The following is a 21,035-nucleotide window of genomic DNA, read 5'->3' as shown; positions in this document are numbered from 1 at the left end:
TGGCACATCTGTATTTATGATAATGTTATCTTTAGATTGTGCTACCTGCATGCACAAAGCTCTAGAAATATATAGGTTGCTACAGCAACACAAAAAGGGACCTATTTCCTAAAATTGAAACTCAGATGAATAAGAGAGAACCAAAAACTGTTTTTTCTTTTTATGAATACACACACACATATATATATATATATATATATATACACACACACATGTAACCATGTAACGGATTGACGGGCACCCCGACTGGGTACCTCCGTTGAAGGATGCTCCTAGCGCTTCCTGAGGACTCCAAGCACTGCAGCAGACACCACAACCACCGAACTGGAGAAACATATAAATTCTCTTAAGCCTATGAATGCTGTATACAGCCGAATAGGACAAACCATGCGAATAGGTTTGTACTCCGAGCAGTCAAACTGGAACAGCATACAATAAATCCTCCCCCAATAATGAGACGACACTTCACTTTGAGGGTTAAGCAGGAACTGACTGTATTGGCACATACAGCCTCTTTTATTCCCAATCCACAAACTTAGCACTGCCCACAGGGTTTTACAGAGCAACCAATAACACACGTACATTACAGAAAACACTCCCAGTAATTACACACAAAATCCTCCCCACTGCCTGTGATCTAATTATGGTACACAATGGGTTAACATAATTATCACAAGCAGGAAAAATACAGTTTTTATATATGTGCTATAACTTTAAAAATATACATCCAATCTTCATAAAAATAACATATTAATCAGCGTACTTGAAATATAAACACACTCAAAAATCATGCAAATCCTTCCATTAGTTCAAAAGTTAGCTGGAAGTCCTTTATGACCGACCGCAGGCACATTTTCCTGCCCAAAACAGTTCCATAGATTTGGGCTGTGCGGTCAGTCTATTTTACACAGAAAAATGACAGTCCCATTCGAATGAACGAACGGGGCCATTCGTGCATTTAGCTTAGTATAGCAGTGAGTTCAAACTGCCGAACAGGACTCTGCAACTGAAAACTGAGTGTAGGAGAAGGTAAGGGTCAGCGGTGTTCGTTGAAATGTGTAGCCGATTTCAGTTCCATGGATTTGGCTACACATACCGCTGACCTCGTTCGAATGAACAAAGATGGCAGCCGCCACGTGTTCCTTTGTCGAATGGCGGCCACTTCGACTACTTCAGCAGCATCCGAAGTGCCAATTTAAAGCTGCAGAACTGCTCCAATACAATTTAAAGGGGCAGCAAGTGTTTTAAAATCCAATCTGCTAAAATATTCTTTAACAGGCAATATCTTCCAAGGGCCATAGTCTTAAAGGGGCATTGTCCCCAAAAGTCACAGTATGTCCCCAGAGGGTTCTTAAAGGGCCAGCAGCATCATAATACAATACAATATGCCCAAATACTGTATTTAAAGGGTCAAATCTCCCAGGGGCTATAGTCAGCAGGCGGGCAAACAGGCTTCTCCAATGCACAGTGGCGAGGTTGGTTTTGCCACAATACATATATACATACATATACACACTTCTATAGCAATGTAGTCATATGTGAGCCTGTATATACACGCATACAAGTTATGTATATATCCATCTTTTTGGTGAGATAGTTACAGTAGAGAGTGTGCTTTGGTATATGTACTTCAAGGGTTCATCTAAGCAACATAACCACTACAGCCCTCTGTTTTTGGACAAACTTTGATCAGAGTTTGAAATTTCAAGACAGATCTAAAGTTACTCTCCAAGCTTGGAAGGTCCATGGCACACTCACCAGGAGTGATTTTAATCTTGCTAATGGTTAGAGAAAAGTTTAATAAAGCTCTTCCAATGTGTTCATGGCACATTTTGAAGAGGCTTGGGGGAATACCAGGGTTCCATGGCATACCCATGTAAAACTACACAGTCCTTTAATAAAATATCCATTCCCAATTTTGAAGATACATTTACAAAATCATTTGAGCAAAATGTTTGGATTCTAGAACAGCTATTTACCAAACAGAATTAATGCAAAAATAAAAAAGGTATACTTTAAGAACAGTATCTAAGCCTCCTCACATGAAAAGTGGCCCCTATCACCTCTAGTCACTCATGCCAAGTTTTGTTACAATTTATTATTTTGTGTTTATCCATTGTACAACCCTGACTTATATAAATAAATATTTTTTTTTATTTTATTTTTTTTAAACGCAAGCATGGCAACAAGCACCCTAGTGCTAAAGGAAAACTATACTAGCTTTGATCTTCAATAATTAAAAACAGATTGAGGGGTGGGGGTAACAAAGCAAATAGAAAAAAAGAAAAAAAAAAAAAAAAGGGAAGGCGGAGAATAGAAATAGAATGCTTCTTGGTTAGAAACGCTGCTTATACCATCAGGATTGGGGCCAGGATCAGGGATACCTTAAATTTCAGGCACTGCATTTAATGCAGTGGAAACAGACAGGCCTTTATTGTGAGAAAGCTGGTCTTTGTGTGTATCAGCAATTACCTGCAACACTCCAGGAACTGAAGCACAGGGACTCACCTACCCAACTAAAATAACTATTGTATGACACGTAGATTAGATGCACTTAGCATCTGAAGATGTAATTTACTTTTGCATTAAAAGAGGTTATGTATGTCACATGTAATTACAAAATAGAACATTTTAAGTATTGGGGCTTGCTTACGTTTTTCACCATTTAGAAGGATTTAATGATGGACTTAAAATAAAACCATATCTACAGTGTAAGAAAAGTAAGCTTGTATATGCAAATACAAAAAATAATAATAATTGAGGGTTGGCAGGTGTCTATATCTCCCAATACCTGTACCCAAATTCCTTTCATTTAAATAAACTGATGTAATAAAAAGGGTCAAATAGTGGAAGAGAGAGAAATTCACAAAAAAAAAAATAATAAACTATAGCACATAAAAGCAGTATTAAAAGAATATATATATATATTTTTTTATAATTAATAATCTAAACCAAACACCTGTAGGAGAGTGGGGTTAACTGAGGTCATATCATGCACATAACAAACAAAGTCCAATAAACAATACCATTAACATTCCAGTAAAAATGTACAAAGTGTTAATTTTTTTCTTTTTTAAATAAAAATAATTAAAAAACCCAAACAACCCACACACTTTGGAAACATGAATCCAACTTTGTTATAGACACAACTTAATAGAGACATCGAACACACTAAATATGGTTAGTAGAATAAATGCCATTTAAAAAAAAAAAAAAGTTGGCTATAGAGTGGATCACAAATACAAAAAAAACAAAGCAAAACACCCCAACAACAAAACTTTTGCTGCTTATGCACCATCAATAATATAAAATAATAAGAGAGCACAAAAATTCTTAGATTTTAGAGTATTTTTATCTCTGTCCCTATACTTGTAAATAAGGGGTTGTTCTGCTAAGCGCTGATACTATTGTTTTATGTATTGCTTATACATCATGATGGAGACAGAGCAACAAATGGGTTAACAGTAATTAAAAGCTTCATAAAATCCACATTTCTGGATAAATTTATAGCCATAATATGCATGTACCGTACTTTCAACATTAAATTACACTCGTAGCATTTGCATGCATGTAAAATTAAACTAAATATTCTCCAATAAGTGAGATTTAAAGAGATTGAGAAACCCCATCACTTGGCAAGGAAATGTGTGAATATTAACAAAGATTACGATTAAAAATAAATAAAATGGAAACAAAAAAGCAGAAGCAACTTCTGGAACAAGCTACAGGAGCATGGTTGACTTAAAGTAAAACAAGGGCTGGCAAGAAGGCAGACAAGCTAAAACCTCCATGATACTCAGCCATAATACTGGCAAAGTATCATAGGAGTTTTGGTTCTACAACAAATAGGTGGCTCTTTTTGTTTTGGCCAACCCTTGTAATAAAACATGGATTTTTTGGGAGAACTCAAATGCATTAATATGCTGAATGTGGTATATGTTTGTTGTGTAAATGGAGGAGGGCAGGAGCTTTGAATACCGTTGATAAAAGGTCTGTTATGTGTGCCATTGGAACTGCTGAATGCTCAAAGTTATCTGGGGCAGATGGGTACTGGGCCTACTGGTGTCTGGGTGCAGATAGTAATACGAGCATGGTTAGTGACAATATTACAGCTCCTGGGGTGGACACAGGGCACAGTGGGTTAGAATTGCTGAAAACCAACTCTTGGGGTGGATACAGGGCATGATAGGTGTTAACTGTACAATAAATTCTGGAGGTGGATAGAGGGCATGGTAGATGAGACAGCTCCTGAGGAGAATATTGTGCATGGTGTGTGATAATAACTGTATAATGGGTCCTACAGGACATGGTGGGTGATAACTGTATAAAATCTCCTGGAGGGGGACACAGGGCATGTTGTAGATTCAGGGCATAGTGGGTGAGAATAGCTGTATAACAGATCCTATGGTGGATACAGAGCACGTGGATGATAATTGTATAATAGATCCTGGGGGTGGATACAGGACATGGTGGGTGAGAATAATCGTATAATAGATCCTGGCAGTGGAAACAGGGTATGGTTGGTGAGAATATTTGTATAATAGATCCTGGGGGGTGGATACAGGGTATGGTTGGTGAGAATAATTGTATAATAGATCCTGGGGGGTGGATACAGGGTATGGTTGGTGAGAATAATCGTATAATAGATCCTGGGGGTGGATACAGGGTATGGTTGGTGAGAATAATTGTATAATAGATCCTGGGGGGTGGATACAGGGTATGGTTGGTGAGAATATTTGTATAATAGATCCTGGGGGTGGATACAGGGTATGGTTGGTGAGAATAATTGTATAATAGATCCTGGGGGGTGGATACAGGGTATGGTTGGTGAGAATAATTGTATAATAGATCCTGGGGGGTGGATACAGGGTATGGTTGGTGAGAATATTTGTATAATAGATCCTGGGGGTGGATACAGGGTATGGTTGGTGAGAATAATTGTATAATAGATCCTGGGGGGTGGATACAGGGTATGGTTGGTGAGAATAATTGTATAATAGATCCTGGGGGTAGATACAAGGCATGGTGAGTGAGAATGATTGTAAAACAGCAACTGAGGTGAATATGGTGTATGAGAATAACTGTATAACAGATTCTGAGGTGGATACAGGGCATGGAGGGTGATAACTGTATGAAAACTCCTGAATGTGGGTACAGGGCATGCTGTACACACAAGAGATAATGGGTGAGAATGGCTGCATTATGGATGCTGGGGTGGATACAGGGCATGGTGGGTGATAACTACTTTATAATAACCCCTGGGGGTGGATCCAGAGCATGGTGTTGATCAGGGTATAGTGGGGGAGAATAACTGTATGAAAGCTCCTGGGGTGTATATAGTACATGTGGGGTGAGAATGGGCGTATAATTGCCCCTGGGAGTGTATAATAGCCCCATGGGTTTATAATGGGTGTATAGTTGCCCCTGGGGGTCAGAGTGGGTGTATAGTTGCCCCTGGGGGTCAGAGTGGGTGTATAGTTGCCCCTGGGGGTCAGAGTGGGTGTATAGTTGCCCCTGGGGGTCAGAGTGGGTGTATAGTTGCCCCTGGGGGTCAGAGTGGGTGTATAGTTGCCCCTGGGGGTCAGAGTGGGTGTATAGTTGCCCCTGGGGGTCAGAGTGGGTGTATAGTTGCCCCTGGGGGTCAGAGTGGGTGTATAATTGCCCCTGGGGGTCAGAGTGGGTGTATAATTGCCCCTGGGAGTCAGAGTGGGTGTATAATTGCCCCTGGGAGTCAGAGTGAGTGTATAATTGCCCCTGTGGGGTCAGTGTGGGTGTATAATTGCCCCTGGGAGTCAGAGTGGGTGTATAATTGCCCCTGGGGTGGATTCAGGGCATGGAGGACGCTCTGTCCATGTGTGGTGTGTCAGGGCCTCAGGCCCCGGGCTGCTCCCTCTCCTCTCCCCGCCTTAAAGGCACAGAGAGCTCCAGCCACACAGGCAGCTCCCAGGCCCACAGCACGGGCGGGAAGGAAGATGTCGGCAGCTGGCTCGGGTTAACCCCGCCGCTGCCAGTCCCCTCGGCCCTTAAGGCGGCACGGCCTGTTCCCCACCCCCGTTAGCTCACCGCCCGGATACTGGGATCACACGAGGCGATAAGGCGATTCTACTCACCGGATCTATATTCCTATTTAACGGTACCCCTTTAAACAACGGCGGCGGCGGCTTCCCTCCCCCTGTGATTCCTCCGCTCCTCCTCCCTCCCTCTCACTTACCGGCTCTCCATCCGCCTCCCTCCGCAGGCTCCTGCACACCCACAATGCACTGCGTGCCCGGAGCTCTCTGCACTGAGCGCACACTGCCTGCCACTGACACACAGCACTGAGCACACACTGCCTGTCACTAACACAGCACTGAGCACACACTGCCTGCCACTAACACAGCACTGAGCACACACTGCCTGCCACTAACACACAGCACTGAGCGCACACAGCACTGAGCACACACTGCCTGCCACTAACACACAGCACTGAGCACACACTGCCTGCCACTAACACACAGCACAGAGCGCACAATGCCTACCACTAACACACAGCACTGAGCACACACTGCCTGCCACTAACACACAGCACTGAGCACACACTGCCTGCCACTAACACACAGCACTGAGCACACACTGCCTGCCACTAACACACAGCACTGAGCACACACTGCCTGTCACTAACACACAGCACAGAGCGCACAATGCCTACCACTAACACACAGCACTGAGCACACACTGCCTGCCACTAACACACAGCACTGAGCACACACTGCCTGTCACTAGCACAGAGCGCACAATGCCTACCACTAACACACAGCACTGAGCACACACTGCCTGCCACTAACACACAGCACTGAGCACACACTGCCTGCCGCTAACACAGCACAGAGCGCACAATGCCTACCACTAACACACAGCACTGAGCACACACTGCCTGTCACTAACACACAGCACAGAGCGCACAATGCCTGCCACTAACACACAGCACTGAGCACACACTGCCTGTCACTAACACACAGCACAGAGCGCACAATGCCTACCACTAACACACAGCACTGAGCACACACTGCCTGCCACTAACACACAGCACTGAGCACACACTGCCTGCCGCTAACACAGCACTGAGCACACACTGCCTGCCACTAACACACGGCACTGAGCACACACTGCCTGCCACTAACACACGGCACTGAGCACACACTGCCTGCCACTAACACACAGCACTGAGCACACACTGCCTGCCACTAACACCCAGCACACACTGCCTGCCACTGACACCCAGCACTGAGCACACACTGCCTTCCACTGACACCCAGCACAGAGCACACACTGCCTGCCACTGACACCCAGCACTGAGCACACACTGTCTGCCACTAACACCCAGCACTGAGCACACACTGCCTGCCACTAACACCCAGCACTGAGCACACACTGCCTGCCACTAACGCATAGCACTGAGCACACACTGCCTGCCTCTAATACACAGCACTGAGCACACACTGCCTGCCACTGATGCACAGCACTGAGCACACACTGCCTGCCACTAATACACAACACTGAGCACACACTGGCTGCCACTGATGCACAGCACTGAACACACACTGGCTGCCACTGATGCACAGCACTGAACACACACTGGCTGCCACTGATGCACAGCACTGAACACACACTGCCTGCCACTGATGCACAGCACTGAACACACACTGCCTGCCACTGATGCACAGCACTGAGCACACACTGCCTGCCACTGATGCACAGCACTGAGCACACACTGCCTGCCACTGATGCACAGCACTGAGCACACACTGCCTGTCACTGATGCACAGCACTGAGCACACTCTGCTTATGCTGTATACATGTGTGCTCTTTATTAGTTGCTGTCATGTTTAAAACTAAAACACAACACAGAGCATGCACACAGGGTTACTCATTAATGTTGGAATTCAACAAGAGTTACACAATTTAAGCCAATGTAGCTAAATTAGTAAAAGTATCCAAGTTGGTCATCAGAGATATCTATGAAATTGAGAATTCAAAGTTTAAAGGGCACCTGTTATGCCCCACACAATTTATGCTCATTAGATTAAGCATGATATTTTATCTAGAATACATTATTTACATATACTTCATTAAAAAAAATATAAATTCATATATTTAATTTCTTTGATGAAAGGTTAATTATATTGAAATCTAGAACGGGACATTATCATTTGGATTCTGCCCTGCAATGTGAATATTTTCTAATAAATACAGTCAACCTCAATGCAGCTGTCGTGGACCTATTCAAGTACAATATTGTTAAAGAAGGTTAATCACTAAAGTGAGAATACAAAGTTAAATTTAAAGTAAAACTAAAGTCACCAGAACCACTACACAGTGGCGTACACACAATCCATGGGGCCCCGGTGCAAAACTGATCCATGGCTCCTCCCTCTCCCCCCAACAGACGCATACATACAGAGACGCATACATACACACAGACAGACATACATACAGACAGGCACACATGTATACATATAAAACCAGACACATTCAGACAGACACACACAGTTCCCACTCTGACTCCCTCTCCTTCCTCCCGCGCAGCTCTCTCTGATAGCTGGGAGGAGTGACGGGGCAGTCACTTCCTCACAGTTGTGATGTCATCACAGGGGGCCCGGACGCGCTGTTAAAGCGCCGCAGCGCTGACCCCCTGGAAATCCATAGCCATCGGTTGGCCCTAACAGCATAGGGCCCCTTGAACATGCGACCCCGGCGGTTTGCCACATGGGCGAGGGCCGCAACACATGGCGGCGGTCACTCAGTTGCAGGGGTCCGCAGGGCGGCCGGGCCCCCTGGAGTGATGGCCCAGTCGCAGCTGCAGCACCACTGCCATTACAGATCAACGTAAAAAGGCAGTGTTCACATTACTGCCTAGTAACACCTCCAGTGGCAGTCACTCAGGCAACCACTAGAGGAGCTTCCTGTGTCAGTACTGCACTTTTTTTTTTTTAATGAGTCCTGGTGAACCCAATAGATTTATTTTTGTGAGGTTGTTGGTAGGGGAGCTTTGGTTTGTGGTAGTACATATTAGCTCAGCAGTTGCCCATTATTCTTCTTTGATACTGAGCTGTTTTGCGGCATTTAGAATGCAGAACCACCGATGAATGAAAATAATATAAATAATCACTAATGGCCTATTTAGTTAGTTTTTGTCTTTCCAAATTGGACTAAATTTCTCCCATGCACTATGGATGGGTCAGAATATATCTGGAAATAAGTGTCAAACAATTCCTAATTGTTCAGTAGGCAAAGGGATGAAAATATATTCAAATTAGGTCCATAATAACTGGGGATGCAATAACTGGGGATCTTCTCTCTGTTCCCTCATACCATGCATGGCAGGAGAAAGAGTAATACATAAAAAATCTTCCACCCTCTAGGTACTCTTGTTAAAACACACACACCACTTTCCACGGAATGAGGGGGTATTATTCTACCAAAAAACAATAGAGTGTGATCCTGTACTGTTATAAATAGACTATCCACAGAAAGTTAAAAAAAAAAAGAAGCTTGGCGCTCGATGGTCCCTGGGTGGCTTGGATCCCAGATTGCTGGAGTCCAAAAAGGCAGAAGCAACCAGAGCTGGAGCCGGCACGTCAATAGAATAAAAGAAAATGCTAAAAGCGATACCTTTTTAAAATGAGTAAGTGCTATATTGTACAAAAACAGTTAGGCTGTAAGCATTTGATGTGTGTGCCATTTGAGGTAGTGTAAATCTTTTTCAATTATGTGACAAAGTCGTTTGGATTTTAAAAGGCATAGATTTTGTCAGTTTTGTTTAGTCTCTTGATGTGTAGCAGCACTGTTGTGTGGCTTGTTTCAGACCTTGTTGCCTTCTAGGTATCTTCTGGTTATTATGGAGCATTGGGAGCTCATTAAATGTAGATAAAGAATGCATAACTTTGTATAGTGGGATATCATAATAAATCATGAGATTGGAAGTTTCTTTCTCCTCAGCTGCTCCCCTTGGCATTCATTTTACTAATGGAACAGGGCTGAGTTAAAAATGGCTTTGAAAGAGACAGCAAGAGGAAATCACCAATTCTTCAACTGAAAGGCCAGTTTTATTGGGAAGCATGATGGAGAATAACATAGGCCTCCTGTGTGAGAGCACATCAGTGACATGACTCCTTACAGCTTCATCAAAGGTGACTTTCGTTTGGACATTGTAGATGCTAAGGATAAAAAACATAAAGTAGTTCCTTCCTCCCATCCCTAAGAAGCCATGACTAAATTTGGGGATATATTGCTCTGCTCAGCTGCGGGACAGACGCTTCCTCCAAAATGGCGGACACCACGTGCCCCCCAGCTAGTGGGAAACCTCAGTCTCCTATCCTGACTGCACTGGACCATATTTATGAGGACTTCTGGGCTAAGCTTCGGAGTCGGCAACTCACACACACACTCACCCTCATGCAGCACTAGACATGTGCAATTTGTTTGGGTCCGAATTTGAATTCGGGCAATTCAGACATTCGGGTACTTTCGAATGTCCGAATTGATGAATTGCCGAATTGTCGAAGTCCCAAAGTTTCGAAATTACAGAATTTCTGAAGTGTCGAAGTTCCGAAGCACAGTATTGCCTAAGAACTAATATATTTACCCAGTGGAAGAATGAAGAATGTTACAATGTATACAATTTTAAATAAAAAGTATACAAACATAGCCAGGATTCAGCTGTAAGCATTTGCAACACTTACAACAATCAAGTAACATACATTCATATAAAATGTAAGTTACTTAGCCAGTCAATGTAATGACAGGAATTAATAAGTACATAACTCCCTAATTCCCACGATATTAGGGAGCTATCTACTAAAAGGCTGAAAGACCTAAATTGGTCTTTCAGCCAAATTTACTAATACTAAGTAAAGATTACTTAATATTAGTAAATGATACCCCTACTCGCTATACTGCGAGTAGGGGCATGTCTTTTAAACAGTGAGCAGCTTGTGGCTGCTCACTGTTAAAAAAAAAAGGTCCCCCCCTCCCGAGCCTCCACCCGCGATGCACGAGTGGGGGCTTTTAAACTAAAGGAGGGACCTATTGCCCCCCGGCCCCCACCTCTGAGCAGCGGGTGGGGGCCCTAAAGTAAAATAATGGGGGGGGTGACCTATTGTCCTCCCCCCTGGCCCCCACCGCTGAGTGGTGGGTGGGGGCCCTAAATACCAATTAGGGGGGGCCTAATGTCCCCCCCTGGCCCCCACCCCTGAGCCGTGGGTGGGGGCCCTAAATTAGAATAAGGGGGGGACCTAATGTCCTGGCCCCCACCCCTGAGTGGTGGGTGGGGGCCCTAAATTAGAATAGGGAGTGGGAACCTTATGTCCTCCCCCCTGGTCCCTACCCCTGAGCAGCGGGTGGGGGCCCTAAATAAAACATTAACCCCCTCCCCCAGTTGACTAGGGGTCCCCAAACCCCCAGTCACCCCCTCCCCCAAAAAACTAACCCCCCCTCACCCTAACACCCTAAAAATAATGAGGGGGGGACCATTAAATAAGTGCCTGTAAAAAAAAAACTTACCATTTGATGTTTTCTTTCTTCTAAAATCTTCTCTTTTCAGCCCCCCAAAAAGGCCAAATAAAAAATCCATAATAACCAACGCACTTTAAAAAAAAAAAATGTGGGGGGCGGAGCCTGACTAGCAAGCGAGTAAGATGTGCTCTGCTCGAGCTCCCGCCGGACGGCAACATAAACGCCAGAAATCGGGGGGTGCAATCCTGAAACACCCGCAAAACGAGGCTACACAGCTTGGGTAACCCAGTGCACACCCGCAGATGCCTGACTTGCCACCCGGAATGCCTGGGATCCGAGGCGGAAGACTGTGGTCTACGAGAGAGGACGGGCTGGGAGGACAGCCGCCTCCCGCTCACCGCTCAGAGCCACAGACAAGCACAAATCATCCCCCCCCCCCTTTGGACCGGTGGGGGTTAACCCGGTCCCTGCCACACAGAACCAGCCCGGTCCCTAATCTGCTGATGAAGCCGGCAACCACAGCCGACGGACTGGAGGAGCAAGCCTCTAAGATGGCGGCCACAAGCGACGACTACACTCATGGAAAGCAGCAGCAGCCTACATCACCAGACTGCATTCTACCAGTGAGAGACTCTCTGGACGCAATTTTTGATAAGTTTTGGACTCAGCTACTGGCCCACACACTACTAGCTGCTGCCATACCTCTCACTGTCCCACCTACAGCACTAGCAAGCAGCTCCAAGAGGATTGGGAAACCTCTGATGGGCACCAAAAAACGCCAAACCCCTGCATCTCGCATGAATCGCCCACCTGGACAGAGGGCAATGAGGGGATTGACCCGCAGGTACCGGCCACACAAGCGGAGGGCCGCAGACACCACACGGAAACACACGCCAGACCCATGCACAGCCCAACGCACCCGCCCGCCTGGAAAGACCCTGGACCTGAAAGGACCCCAGGCTCGTGGCAGGAAGGTACCAGCCCTCACCCTGACCCAGGGCCGAGGAGGCACCATGTCCACAAAGGGCTGCACAGCCGGCTTGCTGTATATCCTCGACTGCTCCTATACCCACCTGCGTACAGGGATCGGATGATATGTCTGGCTGGGAGATGCAGCTGCAGTGTGGGGTTGGAACTGCACACAGCGGGACTAGAATGCTTATAATATACTTGGACACTCTACGACCTAATTGAGCTCTATGTAACGTATTGCCACACCATACACCAGCTTCCACTACCTACACTGCACAACATGCTCGCATCCTACAGTGGTATTAGCTTACAGATACATGCAACATTACACTCACTTATTCACCCTGCTTTGATAGCATGAACGCATAGGGAATACACAAACCAAACATAAACACTTTCAATATAACTAATATAAAAATAACATAATTTGCAAGCGCATTATAATCGTCTAACTTGCTGATAATAACCACGTCATGTATAACTGCCTCTCTTTAACTCTTGGGCACAATCATTAGACGTGCTAGCAATGCTTGTTTTTCACCTGAATAGTTAAGCATCTATTAATTCATTTTATTTAATCTTACTCCGACAATACAGCTGTTTAGTCAAGCTTCCTAAAATATAGAAAAATGTGCGAATTGTCATGCCACTGTTTAACTACTGTACATCTTGAAATACACTGTTGTGGCGTCTGTTGATATCCTGTAACCACCTGCACAGCAAAAATAAAGAATAAAAAAAAAAAAACGTGCACAAAAAAATGAATAATCAATAATCAATTTTCACCCATGGAGGGCTCCGCGCAGACTGAGCTCTGAAGGGCGGGGGAAGGCTTATAAAGCTTAGGCTCAGAGCACTCTGATTGGTGAGTTTAACCCCTTAACGCCGTTACGACGTACCATGCCGTCCCGCTTTAAGTGGGCTTTAAAGCCGTTGCGGTGGCATGGTACGTCGTAACGGCTTTAAGCCCCTGGAGGAGAGGTGTACTCACCTCCGCCGCGATCCTCTTCTGGGGGGCTGCCTGACAGCCCAGGCAGCCCCCCTCCGGCAAATGAGGCCCCCGGGGGCCATGTGATCGCTCTCAAAGAGCGATCACATGGCCCCCTATAGTTGGCTATGGATCTGCCAGCAGGGGGACTGTTTGAAATATCAGACAGTCCCCCTGCTGGTAGGAAAGTAAAAAAAAAAAAAATTAGACATGTGTAAAAATAAATTAAATATATATATATATACCGTATATATAATATATATAATATATATATACATATTATATATATATGTAACGTCATACAAAGTGTATTTTAATATTAATATAAGTATATATATTAATATTAAAATACACTTAGAATGACGTTACATATATATAATATGTATATATATTATATATATAATAGATGTACATATATATATTATATATAAATACGTATAATTAAAATAATAAATAAATAAAATATTGAAACAAACTTTAATATAAATTATATATGCATATGTAATTTCATTCTAACTGTATTTTGTTATTAATATATATATATCGGTAGCAAAATACACTTAGAATGACATTCTATATATATCTATCTATATTTAAAATACAAATAACCGCAAATATATATATATATATATATATATATATATATATATATATAGATAAATACATATAATTACATAAAAGATTATATTACTATACACGTAGAATTTAAATACCTATAAATGCATATATATTAAAATTCTACGTGTATATTTAAATAATCTTTTAACGTAATTATGTGATTTGATTAATTAAAATTTGATTGACATGCCTGACAACACAGGGAGAAAGTGCAGAGAATTTAATTCGCAAGCACTATATTTGACCCTGTAACTCTCCAAGACACCATAAAACCTGTACATAGGGGGTACTGTTTTACTCGGGAGACTTCGCTGAACTCAAATATTAGTGTTTCAAACTGGTAAATTGTATTACAACGATGATATTTTAAGTAAATTGAAGTTTTTAGCATTTTTTACAAGCGAACTGCACTTTTTTGGTCTATATTATTGTTGTAATCTGTTTTACTGTTTTAAAACACTAATATTTGTGTTTAGTGAAGTCTCCCGAGAATAACAGTACCCCCCATATACAGGTTTTATGGTGTTTTGGAAAGTTAGAGAGTCACATATAAGGCTTGCATTTCATTTTTTTCACATTGAAATTTGCCAGATTGGTTATTTTGCGTTTGAGAGCGTATGGTAGCCCAGGAATGAGAATTACCCCAATGATGGCATACCATTTGAAAAAGTAGACAACCCGAGGTATTGCAAGTGGGGTATGTCCAGTCTTTCTTAGTAGCCACTTAGTCACAAACACTGGCCAAATATTTGTTTTTTGCTTTTTTCACACAAAAACAAATATGAACGCTAACTTTGGCCAGTGTTTGTGACTAAGTGGCTGCTAAAAAAGACTAAACATACCCCACTTTCAATAACTTGGCTTGTCTACTTTTTTAAATGCTATGCCATTATGGGAGTAATTCTCATTCCTGGCTACCACACTGTCTCAAAGGTAACATTACTAATCTGGCAAATTTCAATTTGAAAATGGAACGTTCTATATTTGACCCTGTAACTTTCCAAAACAACATAAAACCTGTTAATGTATTATGACATTCACAGTTAAAATGTCAGATGGAAATGCAAATTTTAAAAAAAATCTTATTTTCTCACATTTTTTTAAATTTTATTCATAATAAATTATGTTCCATATATGAATAGTTAATGATAAATTAAAGCCCTGTTTGTCCTGAACAAAATGATATATAATAAGTGTGGGTGCATATAATTTGAAAGAGGGGAACTACGGGTGAACAGACATATAGCGCAAATTCTAGTTTTTGTTTACGTTTTGTTTTGATCAGAACGTGCACTATTGACTCCGTCCTGAAGGGGTTAAGCCATCCAATCAGAGTGCTCTGACAGGTAAATGAAGAGACTGACAGGTAAGTCTCTACATTTACATGTCACAGCACTCTTATTGGTTAGCTTGAAATCCAGCAAATCAGAGTGCTCTGTGTCATTTTACACAGCGTGGGAAAGTTCTTTGGAATTTTCCCATGCTGTGTAATTTGACTCATAACACTCTGGTTACTTAATCCACCAATCAGAGTGTTATGAGTCATATTACACAGCAAGGGAAAAATCCAAAGAACTTTCCCACGAAAGGTGTCTTGTGGTGTTGTATGTTTGTGGGGATGCAGTGTGTGGGGTTGAATTGTGTGTGGTTATGTTGCTTGTGGGGTTGTGTATGTGGTGGAGGCTGTAACGGGGATTGTACCCCAACTTACTGAAGACAGACAGAAATACTACTTAACTTAAGAAAGATAAAGACAAAGTCAGTAATAGCCAAGGTCAGGAATATAGAAATACGGATAAATGGAATAACTAGCCAGGTTAGGGTACCAGAAATACACAAAGTCAAATACAAACCAAAGTCAATATCAAAATATATCAATTAACTTTATATACAGTCAGTGGCGTACTAAGGGGTAGGGGGCGGTGCGTCCCAGGTGCCACTCACTAGGGGGGTGCCCGGGGCAGACTGTGTCGGGTCCTGGGTTACTGACCAAGGACCTGACACAAGGAGGAGGCCCGGCAGCTTGCTCGATATGCCGCCAGGTGAGATGCCCCTCCTGCGCCCATCGCAGACACTGGTCTGTAGCTCCGCAGTGTTACCACGGCAACGCTCTGACTGGGTCTCGCAAGATTCATGGTCTGCAGCTCTGCGGAGCTGCAGACCAGGTATTATGGCCACCGGACCACCAGGGAGCCCACCGGACCACCAGGGAATTAAGGTATTTAGTCCACTCCCCACACCCTCCCTCACACCATCACCCCCCTCTCTCTCTCACATCATCCCTCCTCTCATCATCACCCCCCTCTCCCTCACACACAACCCCCTCTCATCTTCACCCCCTCTCATCATCATCCCCTCCCTCACTCATCACCCCACCCCTCTCTCATCATCAACCCCCCTCCCACTCATCACCCCCCCTCCCCCATCATCACCACTGAGACTGAGATTCCCCACTATCTGGGGGCACATAGTTGTTTGGCCCATTTTTAAATCACAATGATAATAGAAATGGCTTTGATCAAAAGTTTACATACCCTTGAACGTTTGGCGATATTACAGACACACAAGGGGACACACACGTGTTAAAATGGCAATTAAAGGTTAATTTCCCACACCTGTGGCTTTTTAAATTGTAATTAGTGTCTGTGTATAAATAGTCAATGAGTTTGTTAGCCCTCAGATGGATGCACTGAACAGGCTAGATACTGAGCCATGGGGAGTAGAAAAGAACTGTCAAAACACCTGCTTATAAAGGTAATGGAACTTTATACAGATGAAAAAGGATATAAACAGATATCCAAAGCCTTTGGAGTGACAAAACCAAAATAGAGCTTTATAAGCACTATGTTTGGAGAGGGGTCAGCAAGGCCTATAGTGAAAAGGATACCATACCCACTGTAAAGTAGGGTGGTGGCCAGGCCCGGACTGGCCATCGGGCATACCGGGCAAAAGCCTGGTGGGCCGCGATGGCTGTGGGCCGAGGCCGGTAGGGGAGATCACAGGATCACAGATCTCAGGATCTCCCCGGCCGGCCCATGCAGGGCCAACACTATTAGTGTGCCGGCCCTGCTGTGTGCCTTCATGGGCCGGTAGGGAGATCTTCACCGGCCCAGAGGCACTGATGTGCGGCTGGAGGGAGGCAGGAGAGGACCCGGGGAGCTCTAGCCAGCAGCTCCGCTGGGTTCCTCTCGCGGGATTCTGAGCTTTGCCACGGTTACCGCGGCAACGCTCAGATCTCGCTAGCCCTGCAGGCTAGAGTTCACTCTCACCACCTGGACCACAGGGAAGGCAGCACGGCATCCACCTCCATGACAGCATGTCTTCCCCCCCCCCCCTCCCAGACTAATGGTAAGAAGGGGGGGGGGGGGGGGGAAAGGAATATAACATTTTTTTTTGTGTTTTTTTTTAAATAAAACAAAAAAATACATATATTTAAATAGACATTCACTCACAGTACACTCTCAGACACTCCTAGCACCCCCTTACACGCACACACACAGACACAGCACCCTCATACACACACAGCATCCTCAGACACACACACAGCACCCTCAGACACACACACAGCACCCTCATACACACTGCAGCCTCAGACACACACTAAGCACCCTCAGACACACACAGCAGCCTCAGACACACACACAGCACACAGCACACAGCACCCTCAGACTCACACAGCATCCTCAGACACCTACACACTCTCGGACACACACAAAGCACCCTCAGACACACACACACAGCACCCTCAGACACACACACAGCACCCTCAGACACACACAACGCACCCTCAGACACACACACAGCACCCTCACACACACACAACACACTCTCACACATATACAGCACAAACACACACATATATATAATGTATAAATTATCCCTCAGTGAGTTAACAGGCAAAGACAATTAGAATCATATAATGTGACGGAAGATAAAAACACCCTCACACACACAGCACCTCTCTTACACACACAGACACAGCACCCCTCACACACATGCTGCACCCTTCACACATACACCCAACACATAATACGTGCCCCTTACACATACAATACGTCCAAACATAAAATACACACTCTGAATCCTCTACACACACACACTCTGGGTTCTTTACACACTAGATCTCCTACACACACACACTGCACCACCTACACATACTACATTCCTGACATACAAACTCCGGATCCCCCATGCACACACTACATTCCTTGTAAGCAAACACATACAACATTCTCTAAACACACACTCTCTACAACCCCTACACACACTTTGTCACCTATACACACACACTCACTATAGCCCATATGCACACACTCACTACATCCCCTATACACACTACGCCCCCTATACACACACTCTTTACAGCCCCTAGCCACACATATTACACCACAAACACAAATGAAATCAACCTATTTACACAATACCACACCACAATCAGCTCACTCTACAAACACGCAATCCCACAAGCAGGCTCCAAACACATGCACCATACGCTTTCCTGGCCCTTTTGTCCTCTGGTATTCCACTTATGGAGACACCAGAGACAAGTTAAAAGCAAACATAGCGCAAGCATGTTATTAAATTTGCTTGCGCTGCGCAGAACAAATACAGGGCCTTTTTCCCATGCTTGAGCTCTTCAACGGGGCTCTGCGTATTGAACTAACATGCCCACTTTGAGAGGGGGCGTGCTTGTCATTAGTCATGACAAAACACACCCTCTCTGGCCCCGCCCCCTTCTCAGGGGGCCGCTGTGATTGAAAAATGCTCGGAGACAACGCAAAAGGTTAAATGTACCTATTATTTGTAGAACCAGGATGTCTAGGATCTGAGCATTTAAGGACTCAGTCAGAAGCACTGCACCTGGACAGATGCACCTCACAGACGGGTCAAACCTGGCATACTTGCCACCGGCGAAGGAGACAGTAGTAGGCGTGCAGATAATGCAGACACACTGCAAACATCACAGTAAGGGTGCAGTGAGTACCAGTGAATGAATGTAATGCAGGGTAAGAAAACCAGTGTAACAATCCCCACAGGAGGAACTCCAGAACCCTGTGTGTTTACTACACCCAGCGCTACACCTTCTGCCGCAAAAATAGGACTGAGGTGCTATTTCCAGAAAGTAGAGGGAAATGTTTGCGACCAGCCTAGATAGAGAGATGGGGAAAGTACATAATAAAAAACAGACGGGCAAGGCCTATGAAAGTTCATTAATGAGTCAAACCAGTCAAAATAGCTCTGATACGCCAGAGGGTTCAGTAGAAGGCAAAATAGGGGGACTAATAGACGCATCACAAGAGGAGGAGGATTTTAATCTATGCTCTTTACACTCCCTGTTATTGTAATTACCCTCTAGAGAGGAACTTGAAGGTATGATGGGGAAATTAGAGGCAAGCTTTGAGGAGAAGATACAATTACTGCACAACGAAATAGTTCAATTAGGAACAAGGGTCAAAACCTTGGAGGAGGAGGGAGAAGGAATGGTAAAACAATTAAATATGGTGAAAGAGACCCTCAAAATACAAAATTAAGCATTACTTTATGTAAACAAAAAAATGAATGATTTGGAAAACAGGGTAAGATGGAGTAATTTAAGGGTGAGGGGGATCCCGGAGCCACCAAGAGGGGAAGCAGAAGATGCATCACAGATATTACAACGATTGTTTAATCACATTTTAAAACAATCATCTGATACCCCCATAAAATTAGATAGAGCGCATAGAGCCGGGAGGCCAAAGAATTTACCCCTAAGATAAACAATGCGATCTAGTATGCTCTTGTAACGGATCACCTGGCACCCCGACTGGGTACCTCCGTTGATGGATGCTCCTAGCGCTTCTTGAGGATTCCAAGCACTCTAGCCGACAACACAACCACCGCAGGACGAACTTCTCTTCCTTCCACAGCGAAGCAGGAACGAGCTCTTAAAAGAGCTTAGGATTGATTATAGCAAGGGAATATGCAGAGCATAGCAATCCCTTGTAGCAGATTCCCCCAATAAGAGACAGGACTCCAAATTGAGGGTGAAGTAGAACTGACAAAATCTTTATTTTACTTGGGACTAGCCCATTTGGTCATTACATTAACATTGCTGTGAAAACTCAATAAAATTACAAACAGTCAAATCATAGCAGGCAACATTCAGTGACTTATTATAACATAATTACATATTTATAAATAGGTGGGGAAGACCATAATTAACACCAATGTCTCTCCTGCATGCAGAATTAGCGATATGCAAATCTACCCGAATATGCAAATTACCAGTCTTGCTATTCAGGTAGTGCATATTACTGTTGCTACCAACAGAGGGCACTACACAAGCTCCATAGCCAAATCCACCTAAGGGGTAGCAATCCTCAGCAGTACAGGAGAGCAGGCAATACATCCCAGGGGCCATAGTCACATGGCAGGAGGCTGGCAATCAGTCTTCTCCAATGCCCAGTGGCAAGGCTGGTACCGCCACATTTCTCCCCTTTTCCAAACAGACTAACAGGGTATCTGACCTCCTGCCGGTCAGTGCCCTGGTTAGTCCAGCAACCCACCCACGAAGCACAAACAGTAATACAGCCTACCCATAATACATGGTAACTACACCTGGGTAAAAGATTAGCTCGTCCATGTCCAGGTGCCTCAACAAGGCTGTGTGGGGTACTGATAGGCTGCCTTGGTGGGTTGCTGAGTGCCAGCGCTACCACGGGAGTAGCCTGGTTGGAGCCATGCTGAAAAGAAGAGTTGGTAGGCTCCTCTCTCGGGATCTGGGGCTGCTGCTGGAGGGGGAGACCGACTGTCTCCCCTTTGGTTACATAGTCCTGCTGCTGGAGGGGGAGACTGACTGTCTCCCCTTTGGACACACAGCCCTGCTGCTGGAGGGGGAGACCAACTGTCTCCCCTTTGGCTAAACAGCCCTGCTGCTGGTGGACAGGACCGACTGTCCCTACCCCTAGTGGTGCATGTGCAGAGA

At 44.4% G+C, this 21,035-nt stretch overlaps 1 protein-coding gene across 2 annotated transcripts in view; it reads right to left on the bottom strand.

Annotated features, from left to right (window-relative positions):
* Positions 1 to 6,297, bottom strand: part of SEPHS1 (selenophosphate synthetase 1) — a 72,842-nt gene extending 66,545 nt beyond the window's left edge. The window contains exon 1 of one of the 2 annotated variants that reach the window (XM_063445450.1): positions 6,212 to 6,297. The gene's annotated coding sequence lies outside the window, so the exon portion shown is untranslated. The other variant, XM_063445451.1, reaches the window with a different exon arrangement.
* Between the last annotated feature and the right edge of the window lie 14,738 nt (positions 6,298 to 21,035).

This window comes from Pelobates fuscus, chromosome 3, assembly GCF_036172605.1.
Source record: "Pelobates fuscus isolate aPelFus1 chromosome 3, aPelFus1.pri, whole genome shotgun sequence".
Classification (NCBI taxonomy): domain Eukaryota; kingdom Metazoa; phylum Chordata; class Amphibia; order Anura; family Pelobatidae; genus Pelobates; species Pelobates fuscus.
This window is presented reverse-complemented; position numbering and strand designations above follow the sequence as displayed.